Genomic DNA, 6,160 nt, shown 5'->3' with positions numbered 1-6,160 from the left:
TTACGCCACAAAACTTCTTTAACTGGATTAAATCGACATCGATGTTGAATGACCTCTTGACTCAAATCAGGATAGAAAAAAACTCTGCTATTCTGAATCAATAACGGAGTTTGTCATTTTCTCGCATTTTGCACCACCAGTCGAAGTATTACTTCTCTATCCAAATAATTCAAACATCAAATTATTACAGGTCTTGGTGACTGACCAGGTAAAGGTGACCTCCTTAAAGTTCTGTGTGCTCTTTCCAATACCAAGCCTTCAGAAAAAAATTCTTGCCCTAGTACATGTGGGATCCAATCTGGATCTCGTCCTTCCATACCTTCTGGCAAACTGACAATTTTCACATTATTCCTTCTATTTTGATTCTCTAAATCTATTTTCCTCTCTAACTCCTTCTCACATTCTCACAATTCTATAACGGCTTTTTCAACCTTCAACACTTTTTCTGTATTAGAAGCTACTTGTTGTTGACATTCCAAAAAGCAGACTGAAATTTTTAAAAATCTTCACAAGATGCTACTACATGTGTTTTAACTGTATTCAATTCTGAACTTATCCTTTGAGCCAACTCATTTATTATAGGCTGAATGACAGCATTTAACTGGTTACATTGTAATTCAGAAAAGCTCAGCCCTGCTTTCTCTAACGTAGTGGTAACTGCAGCTCCTGCTGCAACTCAACAGAAGGCATTTTAACAGTCTTACTGTGGGTCTGGACTCCAAGCGACGGCACCCCGACTTTCCTCAAGGGGTCGATGCTGGCCTCCCCCCCACAGCTCGTTGTTTTTCAAAAAAATCACGGAGGAGATCAAAATCTTCAGGTTGGACCATTGCCAGAAACATTTCAGACAATGGAGTTATCTTCCTGTGTGCTCCTTCCGTTAAAATCGGCATGCTGCCAGAATCAGGATCCACTTCTTGGGAACACGCACCTTCCTCCAGAGAATGGGTAATTCCAGCACTATTCTTCATTTGGTGAGTAGTAGACATTTTTATTTCAGCTCCCACAGGCAGTCTTTGTAGTTTAGGTACTGAAGAAATTAAACCTGAAGCTGTAGCAAGTTGTTTAGACCCCAAATCTTCAGTACTTCGAAAATGTAACTTCTTCTGCACTTGAGGTTTAATCTTTTTTACCATTAATGGCCATAATAATTCCTTAATACTTTAAACTAAAAATTAAGAAGTTTAAACTTGAAAACAAAGGGGTACTTAAAAGTCCAGCCAGAGAGGTCGAGATTACACGTCTAGACTCTACGCCATCTTGTCACGCCCCTCCTGACTTCAATTCTTTAACTCAGTTACCTTCATGAGCCCTGGTCTCAATACCAGGTTCCCAGAAGCCAGTCGCCAACTGTTTGTAGCCTGATGTAAGGCTACATGTAGTAAAACTCCATGTTGGTCCACAGCAGTGGCCCTCTACCCTGTAGGGTCTTCTTCCATGCTTCTCCTTGCCTGGGGAAGGGGGTTTATTTTTCCCCTTCTCTGGTGCCCTGTACTATTCCACTGCTTCTCAGAACCCATAATCCTCAGCTTCTCAAGTGATGAATGTGGGCATCACCATCTTGGGTGTTAGACTCGTAAGAAAAAAGTATATTCCATGGGAAGTTTGCACCTGGGGCAGCATGGTTAGCGTAGCAGTTAGTGCAATGCTATTACAGTGCCAGTAACAGGTTCGAATCTGGCACTACCGGTGTGGTTTGTACGTTCTCCCCGTGACCTGCATGGGTTTCCTCCAGGTGCTTTGTTTCCTCCAACATTCCAAAGGTTTGGTGGATTAATTGCTCACACAGGTGTATTTGGATGGCACAGTCATTTTACTGAATCTACATGGGAATATCGGGCAGAACAGCCTCTGTTCCTCTGCTCCTCCCAGGACTGCAGCAGCGGCAGCAGTTACATCTCGTTACATAGAACAATATAGCACATTACCTTCAGCACATACTGTCTGCCCTAATTAACACAAACTCTGCAGCTTCCCTCTGCTACCAGCACATTATAGATAAGATAACCTATCCTAATGTACTGAGTATGGTCATTTGGCTCAATCTTTGGTAATGAGTTCACTGTCGCATACATTGTACAATGTACTTATGCTCCTTTGTGGTGTTTGGGATGCCTTAGCCGGTGATATAAATAGAAACTGTTATTATAAACCACTTGTCAATTATTCCCTTTATAATTTATCAGGCGATGTTCTCTGCTTCTTCATGTTTCAGCAACACCTTGCATTTTCAGGATTCCAAGCAGTTAGAGACTTGACTAGTCTTTAGCCATAGAGCCAGTGCACACTTCTGAGAGTAATGTCTTAAAAAGGAGATCTGTTGAATAAAGAATTGGAACGGTGAATTTACTAAATACGTCATTTGAAATATATGCTGAAGCTTCTCTGCAGAGTTATTTTATGATGAGATTTGTTTTTGATAAATATTTAAAATTTTAATTTAAACTTAAATTTAGACCTTTAGCACTGTAACAGGGCCATATCAGCCCACAAGTCTAGGCCACTAATTTACACCCCATTAACCTACATCCCCGGTACCTTGAAATGATGGAGGAAACCAGAGCCCCCGGGGAAACTCCATGCAGACACGGGAAGTGTGTACAAACTCCTTACAGACAGTGCAGGATTCAACCCCCAGTCCCGATCGTTGGCACTTTAAAGGCTTTGTGCTAACCGCTATGCAAAGCGTGCCACCCTTTGAAGAAGTCAGTAGGTCACTGTCATAAAGTGCTACTCTTGCAGAGGTAGACTGCTGGTAACCTTGGGAGCAGAATTTATTTAGCTAACGTTCCAGGAATTGATTGAAAACTAGTCAGGAATTTTACACTCATGGACAGGGAAGTATTTCCTTTGGTGTGGAATATCTCTTCTGAATATACTTCAACACCTATTTGTTCCCCACATCCATCTTTAACATGTACAATATTTGGCTCTGATAAATGAGATGGCATATTGTGACATAAATGAAAAGCTTGAAATTCAGTGGCATAAATTTAAATTAAATTTAAACTTTTAATTAAATTTAGACATAAATAAAATAGAGAGAGTGCAGAGAAGGTTCACGAGAATATTGACAGGATTTCAGGGTCTGAGTTACAGGGAAAGGTTGTGCAGACTGGGGCTTTTTTCTCTGGAGCGTAGAAGATTGAGAGGGGACTTGATAGAGGTGTTTAAGATTTTAAAAGGGACAGACAGAGTAAACGTGGATAGGCTTTTTCAATTAAGAGTGGGGGAGATTCAAACTAGAGGACATGGTTTAAGATTGAAGGGGGAAAATTATAAGGGGATCATGAGGGGAAATTTCTTTACGCAAAGGGTGGTGGGGATGTGGAATGAGCTTCCGGCAGACGTGGTCGAGGCGGGATCATTGGTTACATTTAAGGAAAGACTGGATCGTTACATGGATGGGAGGGGACTAGAGGGGTATGGACTGGGTGCTGGTCAGTGGGACTAGGAGGGTGGGGATTTGTTACGGCATGAACTAGTAGGGCCGAACTGGCCTGTTCTGTGCTGTAAGTGGTTATATGGTTATATGGTTATATATGGTTATAGCACAGTAAAAGGCCCTTTTGGCCCACGCGCCTGTGCTGTCCAATTCCATCCCAGGAACATTTTGAAGGCTGAGAGAAAACCCATGCAGACATAGAGAGAACATACAAACTCCTTATAGACAGTGAGAGATTCAAACCCCGGTCCCAATCACTGGCACTGTAACACTGTTACACTAACCACACTGCCCATAACAGTTCTTTTCATTTAGAAGACCAGTTAACTTGGTTTCTCTTGACCTCTATTCTCCTTCCAGCACTTTCTGTTTCAGTTATATATTTTAGATCAACTTTGTGTGGTTTTACCAGTTTGAAGAACGTCTGACATCTCAGCATTGGTTCTTCACATACAAGTGACCAAAATTCCAAATCTCTGCGAGTTTAGACAGTATACTGAAAGTGCGGTAAGTAAAGAGGTGGGACTTGCAACACCACTGTGGCGACGTCCTATTCATTAGCCCATTGTTCATGAAAAGCCTGCAGTTCGCTTTAGACTGCGGGCGTTCCCGGAAATTGACGAGGAGTCCAGGAGGTAAAATGTTTGAATGGGAATGGCACCTTAATTCCCATTCTGAGCTTTTCACACAGCAGGCATTCCAGGAAAATGGGAATATTTTCCTGGAACTCCACAGCTGTATGAAAAACGTACATGTTTCTAGCCTCTGCACCATTTGCAGCTTTTTTGCTTACTTATATTCTATTCCTAATGAATGAAAGAAAGCATCATGCATTCCTTTATGACCACCTGTCCCACCTGGCCTGCAATCTTCATAATCTGTGGACATACATGCCTCTGTAATTGTCAGCACTCAAGATCCTCTCATTTATTATTTTATCCCTTACACCTCTGCATCTCTCCAAGTGCATTTCCTTGCATTTCTCTGAATTACCTCTGAATTGCCCAATGATCCACATTGCCTCTTTATTCTTGCAGTCTACACCTTTATCCCTTCACTATCCATCGGATCTTTGAGCCTAACAATGACCCTCCATGCACTGCCAGTCTCATGATACCCTCCATACCACTGCCAACCCTACAATAACCTGCAAAGTACTTCAGCATGGCAGTACACCCCACTCCCTCCCACCCACCCCAAGTAATGGCAATGCTACAATACCTGACCAACCAATGCTAAAATATCTGCAAACTCCTCTACCTTGCCCCCAACATTAGAGAATAAATTATTTCTATGCAAAGCAAGGGAGCAAATATGAAACTCTGTTGGATCCTGTTCAAAAAATCACAAAACAATCACAAAAAACAAACTTTACCACTGAACTTACCTTGAAACCCATGGGCTTTTCAAGATTCTTTTATTGTCATATAATAATGCAGGAAATATATTACACCAAATTTTCTTTTGACTGGTGCAAGGCAGACAAGGAGTTGCCATCGGTATTGCCTTACAGTCAGAGAAAGCAAAAGTTCAAGCTTATTATTATCATCCAATTGCAGAATTCCATCGGGACGAAACAGTGTTCTTCGGTCCTTTGTGTAAAAACATGCAAACATGTACAAAGATATAGCACACATATTTACAAGCAATTTAGAAGCAGTACATATATAACATAAATATTGTTAAATAAATAGTAGAGCCCCGGAGGGATTGTATGAACATTTCATCAGTCATTCAGCAGCTTCAGTCTCATGGTTAATTGTCATCTGATTGTACAAGTACAACCCAATGAAACAGTGTTCTCTGATCCTCGGTGTAATAATATGCAGACACACAACCAGACAAAGCACTCACAATAGATGGACAATGCATGTCCAGGACAAGCTGTTTCTCAGCTTAGTGGTTCTGCCTCTGATACGTTTGTATCTCTTTCCTGACAGGAGTAGCTGGAAGATGCCATGTGTAGGATGATAGGGGTCCTTAATGATTTTGTGAGCCCTCTTCAGACAACGATCCTGGTGGATCATGTCGATGGGGGTTAGGGGGTGGAGTCAGACCCCATTGATTCACTCTGCCGCTCTTATAACCCTGTGGATCAATTTCCGATCCAATGCTCTGAAGCAACTGTACCACACTATGATGCAGCCAGACAGGACCCTCTCAGTAGAGCTCCTGCAGAAAGTTGACAAGATTGTGGCCTTACCTGGCTCAATCTTCTCAAGAAGCGCAGTCACTGGAGTGCCTTCCTGGCAAATGAAGAGATGCTGTGTATCAAGGATTGGCCACTACTTAGTTGGAACTTGGTGTTCTTCACTCTCTCCACTATTCATCTATAAATGTAGAAAGGAGAGTCGTCATCCCTAGTCCTCCTGAAGTCCACAATCACCTCCTTTGTCTTGTCCACATTGAAACTCACATTGTAATTCTCGCACCATAACACAATATTTTCCTCCTCTTCTCTGTAGTGAGTCATTGTTGTTAGTGATGAGGCCAGCTACTGTTGTGTCATCTACAAACTTTATGACTGATCTGGTGATGCAGTCATGAGTCAGTAATGTGAGCAGGTGTGAGCTGAGCTCACAGCCCTGGGGAGTAGCTAGTGTTCAGTGTGATAGTTTCAGATTTCAGATTTATTGTCAGAGTATGTACATGACATCACTTACATCCCTGAAATTCTTTTTCTGTAGGTGAGATAGAATGACCACTTATTGGTCA

The 6,160-nt window shown here is 41.9% G+C and overlaps 1 long non-coding RNA gene across 1 annotated transcript; it reads right to left on the bottom strand.

Annotated features, from left to right (window-relative positions):
* Positions 1-1,794: 1,794 nt before the first annotated feature.
* Positions 1,795-5,960, bottom strand: LOC138741758 (uncharacterized). The gene is made up of 4 exons (XR_011343745.1): positions 5,862-5,960; positions 5,649-5,775; positions 4,833-5,037; positions 1,795-2,317 (listed from the first exon to the last, which is right to left on the bottom strand). It is a non-coding gene; the product is annotated as an uncharacterized lncRNA (long non-coding RNA).
* Positions 5,961-6,160: the final 200 nt, after the last annotated feature.

This window comes from Narcine bancroftii, chromosome 8, assembly GCF_036971445.1.
Source record: "Narcine bancroftii isolate sNarBan1 chromosome 8, sNarBan1.hap1, whole genome shotgun sequence".
Classification (NCBI taxonomy): Eukaryota; Metazoa; Chordata; class Chondrichthyes; order Torpediniformes; family Narcinidae; genus Narcine; species Narcine bancroftii.
Note: the sequence above shows the minus strand (reverse complement) of the source record. Positions and strands in the feature narration are given on the sequence as shown.